Source organism: Agrilus planipennis, unplaced genomic scaffold (genome assembly GCF_000699045.2).
Source record: "Agrilus planipennis isolate EAB-ADULT unplaced genomic scaffold, Apla_2.0 scaffold111, whole genome shotgun sequence".
Classification (NCBI taxonomy): domain Eukaryota; kingdom Metazoa; phylum Arthropoda; class Insecta; order Coleoptera; family Buprestidae; genus Agrilus; species Agrilus planipennis.
The window spans coordinates 934,589-960,562 of record NW_020438907.1 but is presented as its reverse complement, the minus strand read 5'-3'; positions in this window follow the sequence as shown (position 1 = coordinate 960,562).

The window sequence follows — 25,974 nt, the reverse complement described above, 5'->3', positions numbered from 1 at the left end:
ATCTTTCTCACCCGAACCACCACCCACCCATTCCCACGATTCCTGAAAGCAGGCTGAAGAGGGCCTTCCGCCCTACCTTCCGGCGTAGTCCGGAGGGACTGCCCGCCCACCAGCACTAGTGGCTGGTGGGAATGAAACACCCAAAAAGTTTTTTTTAAAAAGACCCAGAGGTTTAGACCATTGCTTAGCATTCGGGAGGACGCCGGTTCGATTCTGGGTCCGTCTGCCTTGGTCCAAGTCTTTCTGTGGTTTCTTTAGATCACTTAGGCAAATGTTGGGGCAGTAATATTCCACAGATAATCTTTCATTCTCTTCTGTCTTCATTTCGTCCCTGTCATCTTTCTCACCCGAACCACCACTTACCCATTCCCACGATTCCTGAGAGGAGACTGAAGAACGTCTTCCGCCCTAACTTCCGGCGTAGTCCGGAGGGACTGCTCGCCCACTAGCATTAGTGGCTGGTGGGAATGAAACACCCAAAAGTAACTAATCATAACCAGCCCGGTTTACTCAACATGAACCTGTTCACCCCTTCAGAGGTTGAATTTCGAAATATTCATCCTTATTCCTTGTATATGTTAGACGCATTCGTCGAATTCTCCTACCAACCGAAATACAGTAGGTAGTAGTAGTAGTAGTCATATATTAAAGACCTAACAGTCCGTTGTCAAAAATATGTTCTATTTTGGAATTAGTTTGAGCTGATTTATACATTGTGCTAACTGGGCATTCTCGAACTGCACCCATTATAGGGTGCCACATTATTTTTAAATGAAATTATGAAACTATTTCACCTGGCTCCATTTGCGAATAAGAAAATAACTTGAAATTTTTTTTAATACGTAAAATTAGGGTAGGTTAAGTTATGGGGTAGTTAGGCTGCATGCATTTCTTTTATAATATTCGATATTTCACCTTTACCCCTTCCTTCTCCACTACAAAGTCATTCCGGGCTTTTAAAAGAGAACCTCGCATTTACGTAAGTTTTGCATAAAAGTGTCACACAGCATTTCAGATGTTTTTTCATTTTATGAATTTTCACATCATTTGGATCGCATCGTATGAACCCCCGTAATTATATAGGTATTATACTTAATCATTTCATTATTTTGGTTTGTTCGATAGTAAAATAATAATGATAATAATAGCATAGTTGAATCCCACGGTCGGTTCTTCTTCGATCGTTTATGTAGGAAAACTCGGTAAAGTTCCGTTTGGATAAAATGAAAAGGAAAACGGCTTGAAGTATGCGTTTAATGTAGCGGAAAATAATGACGAATCGACGCTGTCTGTTGCTTATAACAGCTAATATGGAGCTCGTTTATTAATTCGAAGGAGAACGAAACGAGAAACTTCGTCCCTCACTAGCTCATTAATAATGCCTTACCTTTTATTATATGCACTTCAAAAACAGCCAGTTTCTTCCAAGGCAATCCCAACAATATACAAATCGATTTTGAAAAAGTCATACCTGAAAATAATAGAAAAATAATTGAAATTTATACCAACAATGAACAATTATTATTAATATTAAACTTTTAGTCAGTTAGATCGCTATTTCGAACTTATTTTAGTTCTCATTGTCACGCGAAAGGCAGTTTCGGTTATTAAATATTTTTACCACGACTTCATTTTAATTACGTCACAAAATAACAATTACAACTACATATAATTGAAATAATATCTTGAAATTTTTGCAGCTGTTTGACCATACTATATGGCAAGACATTCAGAAGAGGAACTATACGTAGTTTCCGCCCTATCCCCCGGCTTTGCAGTAAAGTGTAGGTTGGAGCTGGTGGGAATAACACAAGTTTTTTTTCTAAACTTTTGTCAACTGATAATTTATTATTATTTTATCTTACTATAATTTAAAAGAAACATCAAATTGCTTACAGTAGGTTCGTATACCTTTGCTTTAAATGCAAAAATCACGCCTTTTAAGTAAATACCTTAGGTACCTATACTAATGTAATTTTATCAATTTACAATTAATATTAAATATTGCGGTACCTACATCGTTAATGGAAATTTAATAACAATTATGTAAGAAGGGCCGGCTGGCCAACCGTTTTCCGACGAACACGTACAGCAACAGCCCGAAAATAATAATTGTCAGTTCGGGACTGGCCATTTAGAACACATGGTAATGAGTGAAGTTCTTGCAAGGGAAACTAAACAAGAATTTAATTGCTTCTCTCTGAAATTTCATACAAAACAGACCATACACGACAGACGGACGACGGCTATTTCGGAAAACGTTCAAGAACCACGGCAACCAAGTGACCAATATTGCCCTTTTACTATAGAACAACTAGCGCCACGAAATATGAACGCTTCACTACACGAATGTGAAACGTCTATCAATTCATTAGTACCTATCTAAATGAAAATGAAACAAAAAAAGTTTGAAGTTCATTAACGAATCTTAAAATGCAAAAAGAAAACAATAAAGCCTCTGTATATGATTCAATGTTGACTGATGATCTGATAGCATATATATTATTCTTCTTCGATCTTATTTACAAAGGCTTTAAACTTTTTGGGTGTTTTATTACCACCGATTGTTAATGCTGATAGGCGGGTAGAGCCTTCGTACCAAGCAGGAGAGTACAGAATACTGTGAATTTACATTTGTCCAAGTGATCCATGAAAACCACGGAAAAACTTGGACCAGTATATGACGAACCCATAATCGAACCGGCGTGCTTCCGAATGCTAAGCATTGGTCTAAACCGGGGGTGGCCAACCCGGGGGCCGTCTTGAACATTTTTCCAGCCGGCGAAATTCATCATAGTTTTACAGAATACATTTTACATGGAAATTCAAAAAAGATGTAGGTATGTAGCACGGCGCTGTACGGGTGCAAAACGCGGGTGGTGGGCGCAGGGTAAAAGAAAAGGTTAGAAGCATTTGATATATGGCGTCACAGGTGTCTCCATATCTAAATAATGAAGATATCGTAGTAGAGAAAGTTAGAAATGAGAAAGTATCAAAAAGAGTAGGAAAATAGGGGGTGCTATGGAAGATTAGCTCTGGATAGGAAAGAATGAAGGTGCTTGTTCAACCAGTCTTAGGACTGACCGTTTTGTGGTCATGATTATGATGATTATAATGATAAAAGTATTGAAAACCAATATATAAAAAAATAGATTATTTGTGCAACCATATAATCAAAAATTAACTGTTAAAACTATGTTAGAAAATTAATTTTGTTTCATATAATTTTGCATGCGGCCCACGGAGTCGTGATTAAAAGAAATCCAAACTGCCCGGCAAGATTATTTGGGTTGGCCCTCTCCTGGTCTAAATCTGTAGGTCGCATGCGGCTCGATTGTGACGCATCCCAGGACGACAGATAAAATTAGTGATAGACGATGATTTCAATCACGCGATTTTTTCAAACATTTTAAGGCTTAATGTGTCGGCAATTACCTAAATCAAAACTTTTATAAATTTTTGTGGGTCTTCATTTTCGCATTTTACGAAAATGTTACCCGTTACCCGACACCCATAAACCCATTGACCGGGTTTATCTAGTATACAAATCTCCCTCGCGGTTCGGTGACTGCTTCAGCACCCTTGTTCGAAAGTTCCGAAACTTTGCAGAAGGGTCGTCTGTGCTCCGCACTCCCGACTTTCCACGTGGAAATTCCCGAATGTAGATTAGGGAGCGGTACATATTAGGCGAAAAGTTCCTGCCGACGACGACGACGGCGACGACGCCGACTTGGTCGTCCCGACGCCGACACGTAAGGTAACATTCTCAGCTACATACAACCTGTCCGGCAACAGATTAAGGTCAAGCGGATACGTGGTTGATTTTTTTCTTTTCTGCTTTTTTTTGCGTTCGTAAAAGACGGTTGCGTCGACGTGTAACGCCCCGACGCCGGGCGTCGGCGACGTCGTTATTGGCGTGTGTCGGACCGCCCTCTTTTAACCGGCCAGCAACAAACAGCGATAGGATGGAACCGGCAGGTTCACAAACGATAGGTACGCCTCTCCTATTAACTAACACGTATGTAAATCGTACAATTTAACTAGTTGCAACTTTCGCTAATTTTTTTCCGAGTCCGGCGACGCATTCTGAGCGCCCGACATCGAAATTTTCTGCTCTCGTTCTTTCCATCTCGCTCTCCGCGTGTACGTACGTCAGTGTTTCGTACAGTTTCTCCGAGTTTTCTCCAAGTTAATCGACCCCTCGGAAAAGTTTGCGAAACTTTTCCCAGTCGAAAATTTGCGGGGAAAAGTTGGCCAAACGAAACGATCCGTTGGATTTTTATATACAGCACGTAATTAAAACGCCGATGCAAAAAAAACAAAGTGGGTTACGAATCGAGCTGTTGTTGTTTGCAAACATACATACACACACACACACACATAGATGTACGCATACACATACATAAGTATACACGTAAGTTTTCGAGTTCATTCGAGAATGCAATTAATTAAAAATTGCACCGCCAACTTGACTAAAACAACAACTCAGAGTTTTATTTGTTATTCTTGTCGGTCCTACTTTTCATTTTCATTTCCATGGGTTTTTTTTTGTTTTCTCTAATAACAATCGCTTAATACATAGTTGATGTTTACTCGTTAAAGTATTACGTTACAGTCTTGCGTCTACAAAATCTTTTCTTCCATGGGGTGGTATATTAAAACAAGATAGAGAAACATTTAATTCGTCAAAACATAAATGAAAACAAAGAATGAAATTGACTTTAACTGACGACTTCAAACAGGACGCAAAAGAAACCTTATATAAAATACTTACATCTTTACAGGATACTTTACCTAATATTGGAAACTGATTTATTTCATCTTATAAAAATCTACAAATCTCGTAAATTTTTCAACTGAAAATGATATACTGATTGACAATTTCATCTTCTATATGTATGTCAATCAAGTAAATAAAACAGAGATTATCTAGTAATAAATTATAACCTTTGTACGTTTAGATTCATCCCATATCATACTGAAATCCTAGAAAAGCGAAGATAACATGCTTCTATTACTAAACATCTACTAAATACATTCTCAAATGCTATAAAAAAGGTGACCATACAAATCTTAATGAAGAACCTAAAATGAGCAATCAAAAGATAAATTTGTGAACTCCGAATCTGCACATTTCAGTACTAGTTTTTCGGAATGTAATCACAGAAACTTCCTGAAGGCGTCCCCAGTTACATTCAAACGTGCCTGACACGTCAATATTCACGACTTTTACTTAAAAACGTCGATTAAACAAAAGTAGGCTTAAAGCGAAGTTCCATCATTTGATAGACGTTTTAATAGTCAGCTAATTCCTGAGTGTCGTATCACTAGAGGAGATCGCTGCACCCATTTATATTACACCCACACCTATTACGCGATATAATTTTTCTGCGACAAGCAGAAAAATATATTTTAATATGAAAATGCCTAAGTTAAGTAAAATGACAAAAAACCCAATTTACATTTGATTAGCTCTCTGGATATTCGCATCTCGCATCGTAGTCCTTTTCATCCGACCTCCACCGCCTCCTCTTCCTCCTCATACACCTCTTTTCGTTCCATCTCGCGCTTCACATTGCCGGCGCGTAGCGTTTAAATTGAATAGCCGAGAACTAGACTTCAAAGTTTCGTCGACAAAATATGCAGAACGTTTTATTAAGTTTCTTTTTGAAGTGCGACCTGTGCCGGAGCCCCGTCGACAAAAGGAGAAACTCTTTCGGACGTGTCTAAAAGTTCCGAATACTGGAATAGTTAACTGAAGCTCGAAAATTCAAACAAAAACACGCTCTGCACCACGAAATAGATAGATTTTACTTTTATTATTATTGTTATTTTTCAATGTACAGTTTTTTTGCCAGACAATTCGATATTACTATACAAACTCCAGGTTCTCGATGTCACGATTCAATGAGTTAACTGGAAGCATATCCCTGCGTCTATGGGTCACAATATAAACATTTATTTAAGTGATTTGAATATACTTCGTAGTTGATTAATTCTTTTAAACTAATAAGTAGTTTTCCTGTACGTACGTACTCAATTTCCTGGTAATTTTCTGAAAGAAGCACAAAAATTTTCAAATACCGGAAAAATCAGAAACACTTTAATTTAGAAAATACTACAAATGGCGCAGTAAACGCCATCTGTAGCACGATGTTACATTTTAGGATTACGTATGCTCCAACAAGGTCCACTTGTATGGATATCTACTTGCTCAAAACGAATCCCCTCAATGTGATAGGCACGTTACCATAATCGAATAAAATAATTCCAAGTGGTCTGTATTCTGTCGAAACTGCCAGACGCGGATCGCGATTTCGATCTTTTTGGATCTCATCAGCGCGTCGCAGGCAGCTCTGACAGAACANTTAAGCTAACGTGCCTATCACGTTGAGGTTGGCTACGCCGGGATTCGTTTTCAGCAAGTAGATATCCACACAAGTGGACCTTGTTGGAGCATACGTAATCCTAAAATGTAGCATCGTGCTACAGATGGCGTTTACTGCGTCATTTGCAGTATTTTCTAAAACTCACTGTTAAGACAGCAGGTAAAAGTTGGTCTGTGTTCTGTCGGAGCTGTCTGCGACGCGCAGATGAGATCCAAAAAGATCGAAATCGCGATCCGCGTCTGACAGTTTCGACAAAATGGTCTGTATTTTAAATTATTTTACACTTTAATTTGTTGTTTCACAATTTGTTCCTATTTATGGTTTCACAAAACAGAAGTACTTTATAAACTACTTCTACACCATCTCCTCCTTATTAGTACAAGCAAATGGACAAATATTAAGGGACTAAACACAATTGAGAATAGCCGATCTCTTGTTACTTCGTACCCGCTGCATGTATACGTATAGTTCTGGAACATGAGGCCAAGAAGACGACAACGCCGATTCCGGCGAGTAGGAAGAAAATGAGCTGGTCTCCTACTTGCAAGCCGAGAAACTTTGCCAAACTTGGGTCGTGTTTGTCTTCTCGCCTGGATTCACCGGGACGACGATTCATGCGGGCAGCGAAGGCGGGCACCAAATAAAGACGATGCCACGTCGACAACGACGCGGCGCGTCGCTATTGCTTAGGTCCGCTGTTTCACCCCCATGCCAGCAATTTATCCCATATTATATACAGAATGTGTATCATGTCCAAAAGATCAAGTATTCTCTTCAAGTAGCTGATTTCACTATCTTTTAGAAATTTCTTTAAAGGCCCTCTTGAAGGCACGTCAATATTTAGGAAATATTATCAATAAACAATATATCCCATTTTTCCGTAAACAATTTTTAATCTTGATTTAATTTTGATGAATTTATAATAAGGTAATACTTATATTGTGGTAATTTTTCCTCTTCGGTAAACATTTTCAACAATAATTGACCAAATACTCCATAGGTAGCATCATGCTGCCACCTTCTTGGTATTTAGTCTTCTTTTATTTACAATAACAACTTCAGTTTACTAATAACGACTAAGAAGGCCGAAATCATGTTTTACATCTCAAAGCCTTTCCATCAACTTGATTCCTTATACAAAAAAGGGTTAAACGCAAGGAAGGATCAAGAAGGCAACCTTAATAAACGTTAGAGAAACCTTTTCTTGTATAAACCTTTCTGTATACACTGTATGTGTGTGTATATAGAGTCAAAGCGTCGAGAACCGGCCTTCAATTGAAAAGGCGTCGTTCTTGCACCTAACAACACGTCATTCGTCTTCCTTGTTCCTTTTGTTGTCACTACATCAACGTAGCCGTGTAAAGAACAGCATCGCCGACATGGCATGAGCAGCAGCCGAGAGAAATGGACGAAGTGAGTGGGCACATTTTTGCAACAGTCCGTCGACCGTCGGCAGCGAACCCCTAAATGTCTTCACGGGGTCATTCATTAATTATAACGAAGGGTTATTTTAGTGGGTTAAGCAATTTTAGGATTTTGTTGGTGGCACCCTTTGATGAAAATTCCTAAGGGCTTAGTCAGGAAGGGAACTAAGGGATACGATGCGGATTTCTACTAGTAAATGTTCAACAGAATCGGCGATATTCCATAATGGGTACATCTGATATAACGTCAAAAAACGGTTACTGCAACGAAATATCAGTACCTATCCAGGACATAGATAATAACCAGTATGTGTGGTTTACTTTTCTCTATATCTAAAGGTAATTTTATGAATTCTAGCGCCTTTCTGACTAACATTTGCTTAAATACACTATTTTACTATAAATCGAGCTTACTGAATACGAATTTCGATTTTGTTTTAATCTTAATCACAAGCTGAGAATGCAGGATGTCGTTCGGAATCCAATATGGCGAACGTTTCCTCAATATGAGGTACGATACCTTGAACCCAGGATCAATGTTTTTTTTATCTTTGAAGATCGTTTACGGGGTTATTTTTGTAGAAGAATGTAAATTGAAATTGGTCTAATGGTGGACAAGTTTTAATGTACCGCTGTGTACACTCGATATCCTCCGATAGCGAAGTTTTCCCGTCTATGTGGGGGATTCTCAAACTTTACTAAGATTATCTTACCAGTATGACACAAGTATTTCTGATTATCATCATCATCGTCATCATAAGGTCGTCAGTCCTAAGACTGGTTGGATACGCACCTCCATTATTTCCTATCCTGAGCTAATCTTAGCATTTCCCTAAAACTAGAACATCCCACATCCTTAACTATTTGCGAACAGTATTCTAGTCTAGGTCTACCTCTACTCCTCTCAACTCCTGTTTCTGCCTCTAATATGTCTCTGACTAGACCTTCATGCCTGAGAAGGTGTCCCACCAACCTATCTCGCCTATTTTTTATTGACTTACATAGAGTCGTCTGTTGTCCTTTTCTTTCTAATACCTCTTCATTTGTAACCTTCTCTATCCACAGTATCCTCATCATTCGCCTGTAACAACACATCTCGAACGCTTCTAACATTTTCTTTTCCGCCGCGCCTACTGTCCATGTTTCGCACCCGTACAGCGCCGCACTCCAAACATACACTTTTAACATTTTTTGTCGAATTTCTAAATTAACCGTTCTCAGGCATAGAAGTGAATTCTTACGATCGATCCTGCGTTATCCTCTGCTTTATATCTCTCCTACTCCTTCCGTCCTGACTTATCTGACTTCCTAATAACGAAAATCAGTCACTGTATCTAATTTTTCGTCTCATATCTTTATATTCGCTCTTTCCCTACTTTTTCTTGCCTTACATACCAGTATTTTTATTTATTTTCATACAATACTGTCTTGTCAGTACCGCTTCTATTTTATTTAAATCTATCTCTAACTCCTCCTTGCTAAATGCTAATACTGCTATATCTTCTGCAAAACTAAGCAAACTAATCGTTTGCCCCTCTATATCTATCTGATTATAAACGCCTTTGTATACGTAAATGTGCTAGTGCTAATCCTTTTCTACAGAAAGTGGACGAGGCAGGAAAGAATCGGAAAAAAGTGGTAAGTATCGGAGAAAACATTTCGAAGGGCCGGGAATTTAGATCAGCCAGAGGAAATCTAATAAAGCTTTCTAGGCTTTTCATCAAACGAAACCTCAGAGGCAGCAAGTGGCCGGCTTCACACGTTTAAACCTTATTAGGCTGGCTGCATAGTCGTTCGTCCGAAGAACAAAAAGCGAATCAAATCGCTCTCTCTCCCATGTCGGCAAAAACAAATCCCTGAATTTAATTAATGACGTCCGAGAAGGAATGCTTTGTACAGCAGTGGACCAACCCCCCCGCTACACCCTTTTGAACCAACTTACTCGCGCACTCGCTCTCTCTCTTTCTCAACACCAACTTGGATTTATATACGTAATAATACGACGACTACTACTCATGGCTATTGCTCTTGCTTGCCCTTTGCCCTTTGCAGCCCAATACGGTGCCGCTTACTCTTTGCCTTTGAAACCGTTTGTCTAAGCAATCAATTCGATTATATTCAACGAAGACAGATGAACGAACGATTCACGTTAAATGGCCGAATCCTTCAATTTAATTAATCGATTTACGTAACAAAATGGCAAAAAAATTAGAAAACAACACTACACTTTGATAGACCGTAATGAATTGAACGAAATGAAGAAGGACAACAAAAAAATCTACAATCTTTTTACAACAAATGTGGATATTGAAACAGATTCAAAACTCTTTAAAGTAATGGGTGAAGACCACTTTCTTATCGTTTTATCATTCTTATGTATCTTTTAAAATAAACAAAAGCATTTTATCCTTTATTCCCACCAAACTCTTTCTCATAGATACACAGTCCCTCCAACCCACACTTTGGTGAAAAGTTGTAAAATAGACCAGAAGGTCCTCTTTAGTCTCATTTCAGTGAAAATGGGTGGGGTGATGCTTAGGAAAAGAACGATGCAAAGATAAAAGAGAAGCCAAATATTATCACTGGAATACTACTAATAGTCCAGCATTTGCCTAAATAATCCAAGGAATCTCGACAAAAACATAGACCAAGGGACGAGGACCTGGAATCGAATCTATGAAAAACATTTTAAAGATAAAAATTACATTTCAGTAAAATTATTATCTAAGGAATGCGAAGGTTAGTTTTGACCTTACGTTGGCAATTTTGCTCATCAAGAGGAAGGTAAAAGGTAGAGAACTATTGGACTTCGATAAAACATTCGATATTTACATTTGAATTATTTTCTGACAAATTTCATTTGCAATTTTATGCAATTTATAACCAAATAATTATCTACAATACGTAATTAAAAAATAACTAGGCCGACACTTAACGGACTGCCTTTTTGTCACCGTCCCTCTTTATTTTGAGAATAGTTCCGAGTAGATGAAAAGAACCGAGACAGCGACCGTTTTGCAAAGTTTTCTTCCGCGCATTTCACTAACCAAGTCGAAAGTTCCAAGTTAATTTAATCGGAATTGTGTTGACGAGCAAGTTGCAATAGTTGACAGATAATTATCTTTCATTTCCTTTCTCGCCGAAAAAAGTAATTGTGCTCGAAGCAACAGAGGGTCGAACGGAAACCTGCTCGGCTCACTCGTTCGTTCGTTCGTTCGTTCAGCTGGTAATGAAGGCATTCAACCGCGGAAAACGACGTCGACGTCGACGCCAGATCGTAGCAAAACAGCAACGAAGACCTCCGCAGCGACCAAAACCTGACTCTCTATTTCGTTCGCGAACTGTCAAACTGGAAATTCGCTTGTGGCCTTTTTACCAAAACGAATACGAAAACACCAGAAATACCTATTTACAAACATATAGTTGAACTCGGTTATAACGATCACGAGTTATAACGAACGCTCGGTTCTAACGAATGACAGAGTGACAACGAAAATAGGTAATTCTACCTTACTAGAAAGGGTTCTTAATTTCGCAAACATTTAATATGGGTCATTCCATTAAAAAAAAGTTATTCGGCTTCTAAGATTGCTAAAAAAGAAACAGTAATTCGTTCTAAAACAAACTGTTTTCGCTTTTCTGGCTTAGATGCTAGTTAGTCTCTCTCAAACAGCCAAAATCATGTTTCTTTTCAAAAACAGTGGAGTATCTCAAAAACTACGAGAGATAGGTGCAGGGAAGTGTCAACAAAGTTGACCTAAAATTAATCAAAGAAACCAAAAATGCGAAAATGTATTCCATTTAAAATAACATCCTATTGGGATCCGTCAAATGGAAGGAGCCTAAAAACATGGCGCCGATTAGGGAAAATTTATCATAGTTCCTATAGCAAAGCAGATTTAAGAGAACGTTGCAAACATATTATTGCAACTTTGTTGTATTGCAGCAGGTAGGTTCTCAAACCTCAAAATACTTATATCGTATCATTAGAATTGTGTTAAATCAATTACATAAGAATAAATAATTTCTCACTTTATAATTTTAGTATGATTCTAGTTTTAAATATTAAGGTTACGGCTGATGGTAAATACTGGCTGAAATATAATCATGTGCATTAAAATGACGTGAACAAATTTTTATTCCGGAATTCACTTCTTTGATACCTACTGCTTTCATCCAAGCTTCTATTAGTTTACTTTTTTCTCTAATTTTCCGAATATATTTTTTACGTATATAAAACGGTTAGTTTTTATTGGAAAGTAGTTAATGTAGATAAAAAATGAAGATCTATGTCTGAAGAGCTATTGCAGCTTTTCACTGAACATATTAACCTTTTATTTGATTTAACATTAGAAGAAAACTTCGTCATCAAAAAAATTTTTACTTCTTTAACGTGTTTTATTATTTTAATAAACAATTTTACAATTTGCGTGCACAGTTCCTATGTAAATTTTTCCCTCATTCGAGTTATAAATTTTGCCACCAGATGGTGTATGCCCATTTAACGGCTCCCAATATTATTGAAAATATTTTATTTGAATAATCAACATATGAAGGGCTAGTCAAACTCATATTAGAAGCAAAAACAGAAACTAAGAGGAGGAGAAGTAGATCTAAATGAGATTACTGTTCACAAATAGTTAAGGATGTGGAATGTTCCCGTTTTAGAAAAATGCAAAGATTAACTCAGGACCTTATGATGATGATGATGTACTGGAATACGTATTTTCACTTGGGAATCTATTCTCGTTCAACTTCAACAAACTATTACAAAAAAAAAATGATATGTACTCTACCGTCTAATATGACTGACAAGCATCCCTTACGTCATTTAAAGCCACCCGGCGCGGAGCACGCAAGCTTGCAAGTTCACGTTCATCAAGAAATCTGCATGAGATCTTGAAAACGATGTTAACATATTACATACATTCGTGACATGTTCTAAATTAGGTAAAATGAGATTTTGATCTTCCCTCCGTGACTACCAACCCTCGTCTCGCCCGCCACCGTTTGTTTTTGACGTGCACTCATCCCGTAAAATGACGACACCACACCGAACATACACAGTTTTTCGGATAATGTTAACTCTACCGTTTTCATGTACTACATATATTTATTTCATATGAAATAGGAAATAACAGAACTGAAATTATGATATTTGTTTGCTAGTTTCTCTAAAAACCAGTAATTTCTGGATCCAAAAGCAGTAAACATAAATCTACTTCAAGAAAACAATAACGCTGTGGGAACACTCGGTATAGCATTAAACAAAATTAAATGTGTAATAATTAAAGTTCATCATTTGTGCCGACTCAGTAAAATCGCGATACAGTGCGACTAACTAGGTCATAGACATTTACACACACATATATAAACTGCTGAAATAACTATTGCCATTAAACCAAGGTAAATAATTTTTGTATAAATAGCGTGTAAATAATTGAATAAATCAGTCTAACACCAGGCTCACTTTCATTTGGATGCTGCAATAGTGTCAACCCTTGGATGCGGCAATAGTGTCAATCATCGGATGCTGCAATAGAGTCATAACTAATCATTGATGCAGAAATGTGTCCAACGTTATTATAAATCGGTAGTGTTCGACCGAAAGTTCAGTTCGGCGGCAAACCTGCCGAAACTACGACCGAAACCGAAACTGCGTTTATTACTTAAATATTAAGTTCCTATACCTATTGTGATATTAGGTAACAATAACAAAAGTAATTTTATGTTTAATATTATATAAAAAAAAGCATGAATAATCTTCAAAAGAAAAATGAGTCTAGTCTACTATACTTACTCAAATAAACATCTCACCTATTTTAAGTATTTTTAAGGCGCAATTAAAGTATTTTCTTAAATGAGGGGTTGTTATGTTGATTTTGATTTGATTATCAATAAGTGAAAATGTCAAAGACTGCAGAGCTATGTGATTTAAAGATAAAAAAATAAAACTTACTGATTATAATAACGTTTTCTTTATTTTTCTCTCAAAACATGATCCTTATAAGGAAGTTTCGGTTTCAGTTTCGGTTTCGGCCGAAATTCGGTTTCGGTTTCGGTTTCGGTCGTAAAAACCAGTTTCGGTCGGACACTATAAATCGGTTCTTCTCAGAACCACAACTTTTGTTAGTCACATCTAATACGACTACAACGCTATGATCGAAATAATGTTTGTTAATATTTGCAAGAGATTTAAGTTATAGCGCTTCCAAAATACGTACCCTTAATTCTTAATAGCACTCCGTTATTATCAGCATCCCCTTTCGAAAAATACCGATTCTAATCAAGAGCGGATTTGCCTAAGTCCAGATAAGTTCAAGACAATGTACTTTAAATATCGAACGTAATCCGCAAGTCAACAAAAGTTCTAATAGCGTCATGTTGCCTCTTGTTTACCGTTTCGAAGAAAATAACTTGACGATGAACTTCCGATCTTAAATTAAAGCGTACACATTCTTTGGCTAAAAGCATTAATGGAATTTTACCCGATTACATTTACAATTTGCACTTTATTTTATAAAAACACAAGCTGCAAGAAGTTTTAGAGCAGTAATTATAAAAGTGTTAAGATTCAAGACTTAAAAGGAGTAACATACCATCGGTTTTGTTATAAAAATACAAGCTGTAAGAAGTTTTGGAGCAATAATTATAAAAGTGTTAAGATTCAAGACTTAAAAGGACTAACATACCATCGGTTTTGTTGACCTTTCTATTAGCAGCTTTTTGGGAACGAATTAAGTTTCTTTTCACAGGCGGTAAGGGTTTTAGGAAAAAAGGAAGACCTTTAAAGTATTTAAAGAAATTTTCAAGGTGCAAGTAACTTTTAAAAAATCAGAATTCATTTGACACAAAAAGTAACTTATAATATAAATTAAATAAAAATCCCCTTTCCCCAAACTTGCTTTAAATTTCCTTGGTCTAGGGAAATTTTCCTTGGTCTGCTCCTGACATCTCTCTCCCTCTTACTGCATTCAAAGAGAGAGACAATGTAAAATAATTTAAGCTACTAAGACATTAGGGGGCCAACAATAATAAATAATCCCTAGCAGCAATTCATGTTTCTAAAACGTACAGTATAAATGCGATATGGCCCTCCCTCCCATGAAGGTTCATGTCATTCTACACTACCAATACAGTAAATTTTGTTTTCAATTTCGATTTTTCGTCGGATTACAGAAATTACGTCGATGGTACAAGAGTATAAGGCATAAATGTTGGGCCAGACGTTCGACTAAGATATTATTCTTTTTAACTGGCATATAACCGGAGATTTATTGTAATAATAAGTACATTATGATGTTTTGTGCCTCTATTAGATGAAAATTTAGGTGATTTGTAGCCGCTTTATATATGTATTAAATCTCCCTTGCAACAGACTCCCAGTGTTTTGTCGCGGAACTGAATCCAAGGGAAATTATTTTGTTGAAAATAAACAACGAAGATATCAAAACGAGAATTAACTTTTATATTTTAAAATGCGGAAAACAAGACTACTTCAATACATGTTACGCTTACCACTATCTATTACTGACTAAACTAAACATAGCAAATTTTACTTATTCTTATTTCCACCACGATAGGTAGACTAAACAAATCAAAAACACNCCCGTACATTTTCTTTTCTTACTGCGCCCATAATGGTCCAACCTAACAACGTTTCGAACGCTACTAAACCACTCTTCAGTTCTTTACGACAACCGGTCAATATTTTTCCCGCAACATCGGCGCCGATAAGAATCGATATTGGATCGTCACAGTCCCATACATCCGTTAATCTTATATTAAATTCGTTTAGTTCGTGAAGCCACTTTTTATTCTCAATAGGTTCTATACGACCACAAATGACCTCTTGGTCCAGCGCGACGAAATTACACGCAAAATCGCTCTCTAAACTTTGCATTCGTACGCGATATTCTTTGTGTGCGACAACTTCCGACTGCCCGCCACCGAAAAGCACATGACTTAATCTTTGTTCACCCACCGATTGGTAACCCAATTTTTCGATTATTTCTTTCGTCACGTAAGATCTTTGTGATCCACTATCAATCAACACGCGCGCAATCAGTTCTCTATTATCGCTGTAAATTTTTACTTTTAATGTTTGCAGGAACACCATTTTGTTATTAGAAACGCTTGCGACACGATTCAACTCTTTCCGCACTGGCGTGGAAGTATCTGCGCTCGCAATTTCATCCCTTTGTTCTCTTGGTTTCTCATCTGGACACATCAAATTTACGTGTCTTCGTTCACATCGCGAACATTTTACGCGGACTCGACAAGTTTTGAAACCATGCCCGATTTTAAGACACTTAAAACACGCACGCGCTCTCTTCACACACTCTTGTTTACCCGATAAACTCATTCTTTTAGCTTTATTGCAACCCTCACTCTCGTGATCTTTGGCGTCGCAAAATATACAGGTGTGGTCTTTTCCTTTGGTCATTAATAAACCCATCGCGTTCAGAATATTTCTATTAAATTTATGCGGCTTAGATTTCTTAATATCAGATTCGTGTCCAGTATCTAAATTAAAACCTTGTAACGCCAACGAAATTCGCAACTCACTTTGTACGTCCCTCTCGATAAATTCTATAAGACGGGTGAGTATGTCTTTGGATCGCGGTTTTTCATCTTCCGCGTCCGAATTGTGTTTCCCAGCGTCACTGCGTTGCCACGCGCGTAATAAGTCCTCCGGCAAGGAAGATTCTACTAACGGGTACAACATCGCCGCGCACTTGTCCGTGGTAACTCCTAATGTTTCCAGGGCCCTCAAATGAGATTCCAATCTATCATACAAGCTTGCAAGTGAAATATTACCACGTCCTTTAATAGCATTTTGCAGCACAAGTTGCAACAATTCACGCACGTAAACTTCAATCAAAAGTTTGTCTTGACCGAACCTACTCATTAAACTTCTAATTACCTTATCATAAATGCTTCCAGTTGGTGGGTAACTTTTAACTAACTCCGCTGCTCTTGAGTCCGGCACAACCGCTTGTTTCAAATACTGGAACTTGTCTTCATTGCACATATTTTTGTCCTCATGGATTTTCTTGAAACAACTCCAAAAAGACAGCCACTCACGAATGTCTCCGTTAAACTTAACAATTTCTATCGACGGCAACTTATAAGATCTCTTGTTTTCACCGTTAGAAGAAGAACCCGACGGGACCGCACAATCAACCAAATTTTGCACTAAATTACTATCACCCATGGTACGTTCGGTGAACAAGTATTTGGCTGTTAAAAACCTATGCTTGTACTCATCTGCTTCATCGTACTCCTTTTGTAACTCAGTCTCGGTAGCGGTCTCTAATATGGCCTCAATTATAGAATCTTGACAATAATTTAAATCGGTTAACTTATCTTCCAAAGTACAAAACGCGNTGGGTAACTTTTAACTAACTCCGCTGCTCTTGAGTCCGGCACAACCGCTTGTTTCAAATACTGGAACTTGTCTTCATTGCACATATTTTTGTCCTCATGGATTTTCTTGAAACAACTCCAAAAAGACAGCCACTCACGAATGTCTCCGTTAAACTTAACAATTTCTATCGACGGCAACTTATAAGATCTCTTGTTTTCACCGTTAGAAGAAGAACCCGACGGGACCGCACAATCAACCAAATTTTGCACTAAATTACTATCACCCATGGTACGTTCGGTGAACAAGTATTTGGCTGTTAAAAACCTGTGCTTGTACTCATCTGCTTCATCGTACTCCTTTTGTAACTAATATGGCCTCAATTATAGAATCTTGACAATAATTTAAATCGGTTAACTTATCTTCCAAAGTACAAAACGCGACTCTCAAAACTGCAATTGTAGATTCTGCATTGTCCAACATCACTTGTAATGAATTCAGGGCCTTCGTAAAACCAATTCTTAACACAGTTCTTTTCTTCTTCAACGGTTCCATTTTTCTCGTTTTAATAGAATACCAAAAACCAATAATTCAACAATAATAACCCAAAAACAGTCCTGTCACGGTCTCCAAATGTTTTGTCGCGGAACTGAATCCAAGGGAAATTACTTCGTTGAAAATAAACAACGAAGATATCAAAACGAGAATTAATTTTTATATTTTAAAAAGGGGAAAACAAGACTACTTCAATACATGTTGGGCTTACTACTATCTATTACTGACTAAACTAAACATAGCAAATTTTACTTATTCTTATTTCCACCACGATAGGTAGACTAAACAAATCAAAACACAAATGCTGTTGTGCAAGACATCGCAGCCCCCAGCGCGGCACTTTCCTTTGAGCTAGACACCGCTCGTATCAAACAAAGACATGACAAAACATGCGAAAAAAAAAACAACTAAATCGTTACAAATTCAACAGCTATGTTAGAAAACTTTTTCATCCCAGAATTGCGACGACGAGGAATAGATACAAGAAATGTTTGGTTCCAACAAGACGGTGCCACGTCACATACAGCCAGAGCCTCCACGGAAGTTGCGCATCGCATTTTCCCTGGACACGTAATCTCCCGCTTCGGTGCTGTGCTATGACCCCCTCGTTCCCCTGATCTCTCAGCTGCTGATTATTTTTTATGGGGATATATAAAAGCAAAAGTTTATGCCGATCAGCCTCGAAATATGCAAGAGTTGAAAGAAGCAATCACAGCACAAATTAGGGCAATTGACATCGACTTGTGTGCGAGGGTGATGCGGAACTTTGAGGAACGACTACAGCAGTGCATTTACCGAAAAAGATCGTCATCTGCCTGACATTATTTTCAAAACATAATTTCACATTTTAGTTGTTAAATGGTAATATGTGTACATGAATTTCTTTTAAATACATTTTTTTTTATTCAAAACAGCGGAGTTATTGTTATTTTAAAAATGCCCCTCCATTATGCCCCACCCTGTATATACTTTATAATAATACGGGACGATGATAATGATGATATGCTGATGAATTGATGGCATTATTTATAATTGGGTGATGATAACTTCAACCAAGATAAAACTATCATCGAATAGCTCCAATAGTAGTAATTAGAAATTGCTAAATTAATTGAATTTTTAATTTTGTTAATTAGTACAAGTATTTGCCCATTGAATAATTTTAACATGGGCGGCGAAGCGTTCATGACGCACAGTAAAGGGATTGTTAAATAATTAGAATTGTAAATGGTTTATGAATAAATGCATGCATCGTATGCTGTTTCCGATGTATCACAAAATCCATTTATTTCAAAAAATGCCGCATTTGTTTGTATGAATTTTCGTGGTATAGATAAATAATTTACTTAATTTATTAATGGATTCTTGTTCCTTAAGGCCCCATATCAGTCGTTTCTAGACAAATGAGATTTTTTCAAACCTTATTATATGGATTATTCTGGATNAGCTTCCAAGGGTTGACACTTTATCAGCATCCGAATAATAGTGAGCCTGGTGTTAGACTAATTTTATTCGAATATTTATAGAGTATTTATACAAAATTTATTTACATGGTTTAAATGGCACAGAAAATTTCAGCACTTTACATTTGTGTATGTATTTGCCGTTGACCTAGTTAGTCGCAGTGTGTCGCGACTTAACTAAGTCAGCACAAATGTAGAGTCTTAATTGATACACAACAAGGGTGGAAAAACGTGACGGGTAATTTTGGCCTTTTGACAAGAGAGACATTCGCGTGCCCACTTGGCGCAATCTTTATTAGCAGATGGCCAATTAAAGCGCTGGGTCACAAGTTTTATGGAAGCACGGATTCCAGGATGTGCCAGGGAATGTAATTGTTTGAATGCTGCGAAACGAAATGTTGAAGTTAAAAAAGGTCTTGCAGTACCAGTAGAGATGTCGCAGAAAATGGCTTTGTTTAAGCCGGGAATGTGAATACGTTTGAGATGTAGGGAATGGCTAGCGTTGAGATAATGTTGTAGTTCCCCATCGGATTCCTGTGCAGTAGAAAGAGCTTCGTAGTCAATATGTGTTGATAACTCAGAAATCCGTGAGAGTGCGTCTGCGATAAAGTTATCCTTCCCAGAAATATGCTGGATGTTCGTAGAGAACTGGCTAATGAAATTGAGGTGCCGTGACTGTCTGGGAGAGCATTTGCCATGGTTCTGCCGGAAGGCAAAAGTAAGGGGCTTGTGATCGGTAAATATAATGAAGTCACGGGCTTCGAGGAAATGGCGGAAATGCTTAAATGTGCGATAAATCGCGAGAAGTTCTCTGTCGAAAGCGCTGTATTTGACTTCAGCGTTCGATAGTTTGGAAGAGAAAAATGCAAGGGGTTCCCAAGTTCCATTGTGGAACTGTTGTAACGCAGCGCCCAAGTGATGGTCGGATGCGTCACAGAAAATTGCTAAGGTAGCTTCTGGTTGTGGATGGTGCAGGAGAGTAGTCTGCGCCAGTTGCTGCTTACTTGAATTGAATGCCTCGTTGGCTGTAGGATTCCATTGTAGTGGTGCATTGCCTTTGATTTTCCCCAGTAAAAGTTCATTCAGAGCAGAATGAGTGCGGGCAGCGTTAGGCAGGAACTTTCTATAAAAGTTGAGCATACCCAGGAATCGTCGCAATTGTTTTGCGGGAGTAGGCTTGGGGAAATTGGAGATTGCTGTTACTCTGTCGGGTATTTCATTTACCGAGACAGAATAACCTAGAAAAGAGACATCTTGTTTACCAAGGTTGCATTTTGCTTGGTTAAGCAGTATTCTGTATGAATGTAGACGAGTATATAACGTGCGTAAATGCTGTTTGTGCTGTTCAGCATTTTCTGATGCGACCAGTATGTCGTCGATGTAAGCAAAACAGAAGTCAAGGCCGTGTAACACTTCGTCAACAAAACGTTGAAATGTTTGGCTGGCGTTACGTAAACCAAAATTCATGTGAGGAAACTCGAACAATCCAAAAGGTGTTGTAATGGCTGTCTTTGGAATGTCTTCCTCTCCGACTGGAATTTGGTTATACGCTCTAACCAAGTCGATCGTGGAGAAGATCTTCTTATTTGCAAGTGAATGCGTGAAATCGTCGATGTTGCGTACAGGATATCTGTCCGGGATTGTTCTCGCGTTGAGAGCACGGTAGTCTCCGCATGGGCGCCATTCATCGTCTTTCTTTGGGACCATGTGCAGTGGCGATGCCCAGGGGCTGGAGGAGGGACGTGCGATACCCAGTTGTACCAACGTTTCAAATTCTCTCTTTGCTGCAGAGAAACGGTCCGGGGCTAAACGACGTGGTTTGCATGCTACTGGTGGACCGGGGGTAGTGTTTATATAGTGCCTTGTTGCATGTTTCGAGAAGGTGATTTGGCCGTTGGGTCGAGTTAATGACGGAAAATCACGAAGTATCTCGTGGTATGGCGAAGTGGTCGGTTTCGTTCCTGTAACGAAAGTGACGGAAGGTTGGCTGCAGTTGATTACTTGACCAGAGGCGGTGAGGTGTGTCAGTTGATCCAAGAGTCGTTGGTTGCTTAAATCTACCAGCAGTTGGTAGTGGGCTAGGAAGTCTGCACCGATAATTGGTTTGGTGACGTCGGCTATAATGAAGCGCCATGGGAAACATCTTCGTAGGCCTAAGTTGAGCGACAGAATAATAGTACCATAGGTCGGTATGTTGGTGCCGTTTGCTGCTTGCAGCGTGAATGTAGATTTCTGACGTGGCCCAGGTATTAGTGACTTGGGATACACGCAAATATCTGCACCGGTGTCGACCAGAAATTTTTGGTTTGTTGCTCTGTCCGTTACAAATAGGCGACGTTGCGCTGTGTGGACCTCACTTGTCGTTGCCATACGTGGTTTCCTGGTTGATTTCCTGTTGTCATCCGTCATGGTGGGATGCGTTAGTGTGCCTTGCCCTTGACCATTTGCCCTAATGTTGTGGTTGGAACGTTGTCGGGGTTGAAAACTGCGTGAATTTGAGCGGTGTTGGTTCTTCAATTTTCTTGCCATGTGTTGTCTTATGTTGTTCAGATCCATCTGGAGGGTATGTACCATGTTGGCCAGTTGTTGGATGGTATCGTGCTGGAGAGTAGGTGTGGCCGTAGCTGCTATCATGGACTGTGTTTGAGTTGCTTCCATGATGTAATCGGCGACCTCTGCTGTTTCATCCAGATTCTTATCGCGCATAGTTGCGATGATGGCTTGAATATTAGGAGGAAGACGACTTGACCAAATGGTTCGCAGTAAATTGTCCGACATAGTGGTTCCGGCCAGACCGCGTAGATGGCACAGAAATTGCGTGGGTTTCCTGTCTCCCAAATCTCCTGGCTCGAGGAGTTGTTTCATCCGTGTTTCTTGGGAGATGCCCAGCCGACGAATGAGTGCTGCCCTGATGGTGGCATATGGATCAGTCGCCGGGGGATTGACAATGATATCACGCACTTCCGCCGCATAGTGAGGGTCAAGGTTGCCTAGTACATACCCAAACTTTGTTGATTCGGACGTAATTCCGTAGGCCTCAAAACTGCGGTCGACCATACAAAACCAGAGTTCGGGGTCGGAAGGCACGAAGGGTGGCAATTTGACATCCAGTCGGTCAAGGGACATGGTGAACGGCGGCGTGTTGCGGCTGGCCTGGGCGGTGTTGTTAGCTTACATGTTGCTTGCCGAGGAGCAGGGCTGCGCTGCTCCGCAGGATGACCAATGTAGTCCTGATGAAGACCGGCCGGTGGAGAATGTGTGACGGCGGCAGGTCATCCTCAAAAGGTTGCGGCTGTGGTCACCAATCGTAGTTCATCACTGACCATGCGTTCGTTGTCGGGGTCACCACTGTAGTCACCCTGTGTGTAGTCGTAGTAAGGTGTGACTATCAAAAGTTGTGGTTCTGAGAAGAACCGATTATAATATCGTTGGACACATTATCTGCATCATTGATGATTGGCACAAAATCACAGCTTCCAAGGGCTGACACTTTATCAGCATCTGAATAATAGTGAGCCTGGTGTTAGACTAATTTTATTCGAATATTTATAGAGTATTTATACAAAATTTATTTACATGGTTTAAATGGCAAAGAACATTTCAGCACTTTACATTTGTGTATGTATTTGCCGTTGACCTAGTTAGCCACAGTGTGTCGCGACTTAACTAAGTCAGCACAAATGTAGAGTCTTAATTGATACACAACAATAAATGTTTTCTTGCTATACCGAGTGTTCCCACAAAATTATGTATTTCCAGGCGTTCCACATGTTGAGTGTATGCCGTTGAAGATCATGATGATCCAGATTTTGACAATCATCCAGAGTGTGCAGAAATTGAAGAGTTGTGTGCAATCAAAACTGATCTACTATTGGATAAGAATTATTAAATACATTCTAGAGAGGACTGCATTAAAATACATTCCATAGTTCACCACCAGTTATTAGACCCAATATTTGCTGCCATGTTGAAATATACCTGGATTGCCAGTGGACTATTCGACACAAGACATTACTTTATAAATGTAAATGAAGCGTGTTTTTCATTAGATAGGCTTAAAATACCATACAATTGTAAAAGGGCAGCTTTTATTTGTTGTTCATGCTGTAGAAAAAAATTTTGTTTTGAATGTTTTTACTACAATTACCATTCTGGTTTATGTACATAAATGTAATTAAAAACTCAATACGTGACAATATTTTATGTTTTACTACTTACCTACACATTATGATTATTTATCGACAACTGATACAAAAATTAATTCCAAAAGGAAATTTAAAAAAAAACCTAAACAAAGTGAGACTCCGTGAATACGGAATACGAGTCTGAANATGTTTTTACTACAATTACCATTCTGGTTTATGTACATAAATGTAATTAAAAACTCAATACGTGACAATATTTTATGTTTTACTACTTACCTACCTAATACGATTATTTATCGACAACTGATATAAAAATTTGGTTATTAGAAAATGAATGAATTAATAGCCTATTTACTTATTAAATGATAAGTTAATTTCAAAAGGAAATTAAAAAAAAAAACTTAACGTAGTGAGACTCCGTGAATACGGAATACCAGTCTGCAGCGTAATGTTTACGCTACAACTAGTTAGTGCTTATCGTTGTACAACTCACAATATGAACTTCTAGGAAAACTTTGAATCCATTTTTCTCTGTTACTTCTAAGTGTTGCTCTTTAATACTTTGCAGATAAGAATTTGACATGATATGCCACCGCTACGCCAAAAATAATCAAAATTCGTTTCCCTAAAGCCGTGCCCTTCCCTCGTAAGAATATCATGAATATTTAATATTGTCTTGCCCCCTTTACATAAATGATTGTTGCATCATTTAACTGAAGTTGTATTTTCATAACACGCCTTATCAGATTGTAATCAATTATTCTTTTCCCACGATAATCCGTGAAAGATTTTCACGTGTGTATTTCGGTGATAGTGATTGATATTGATGTGGCGGTTTTAATAAAAATATATTTATGTCTTCATTTGAAAGATTGCAAACGGATACTTCTTTTGCAAAAATTGATTATTGTCTTTGTAACTAAACGATTGAAAACTGTTGCATTATTTTTTAAAACCGTGCAAGCATAGATAACTAAACAGTTTTTAAACATTACCAACTACACTGACTACAAATTAAATGATGGCGTCCTCTGGGGTAAAGCACTCCGGACGTAAACAAGTCCCCCATTCGGATGTCCGGGCGGGGACTACCTCGGGGGATATCATCAATAAGTGCAATAGGGATAGGTGCAATATTTCACGAGTTGGAGCGTGGAATATTAGAACAATGAGGCAAGTAGAAAAATTAGAAATTTAAAAATAGAGATGGATAGATTAGAATTAGATATAGTAGGTATTAGTGAAATCCGTTGGCCCGAAGGTGGAGACTTCTGGAGTGTGGACTTTAGAGTAATACATACAGGATCAGTAGAAGGTAATTCGGGGGTAGGAATTGTAAAGTAGGGCAGAGTGTAAAAAGTTATTTACAAAAAAGCGATAGGATAGCTATGGTTAAATTAAACTCAAAGTCGGTAAGAACGGTATTAGTGCAGGTCTACATGCCTACATCATCTTACAGTGATGACGAAGCAGTTTATGCAGATATAGAAGACGTGTTAAGTTTAGTGAAAGGACAGGACAACCTAATAGTTTTAGGAGATTTCAACGCAGTAGTACGTGAAGGTAAAGTGGGTGCAATAGCAGGTTCTTTTGGATTAGGCAATAGAAATGATGGGGGAGACAGGCTGATAGAATTTTGCGATAGCATGATTTAGGGAGATATCAGTTAGATTACATACTTGTTAGGCAAAGATTTAAAAATCAAGTGAAGGACTGTAGGAGTTATCCAGGAGCAGATATAGATAGCGATCATAGCTTAGTAGTTATGAAGACCAATCTTAAATTCAAAATTCTGAAAAAGAGGGAAAGTAGGAGACGTCTCGTTAGAAAAGCTAAAATGTAACGAAACGCGTGATAGACTAGGTAAAAGAACACACAAAACACTAAAGGCGGCTGGAGAAACGAATGACGGGGACATAGAGACAGAATGGAATTGCATTAAAACGTGCCTAAAATCAGCAGCTACTGATCCTAGGTCTTAAACAAAACGAAAGTAGGAAACCCTGGATAACAAATGAGATTGTAAAGGATTAATAGAAGAAAGGCGGAAATACAAAAACAGGACAGACGAAGAAGGGCAAAAAATATATATAAAGCTATAAATTGGGAAATAATTAGGAAGTGTAGGGCAGCTAAGGAATAGTGGATTGATGGGATGTGTAAAGAAGTAGAAGAAAAGTTTGAAGTAGGTAAAACCGATGAGGCGTATAATATAATTAACAGGAATTTTAGAGATGTAGAATACAGTAGTACTAATATAAGAAACAAGGCAAGGGTCATGTTGATAGAAAATGAGGAAAAGACAGATAGGTGGAAAGAATATTTAGAGAACCTATACGCAGGCCCTGAGTTAAGAGATATATTAGAGAAGGAAGATAGTGTGGAAATAGATGAGCTTGGTTATCCCATAATGAGAGAAGAGTTCGATGTAGCATTAAAAATTTAAAGAATAATAAGGCGCCAGGTGTAGATGGGATACAGGGGGAAATTCTAAAACATGCAGGACAAGAGGTTAGAGATCGTATGTTTAAGCTGGTTAGTCACATTTACGAAACGGGGAAAGTCCCAGAGGATTATAAACGGAACGTAGTAGTAACATTACCTAAGAAGAGGGGCGCGGATAGGTGCGAG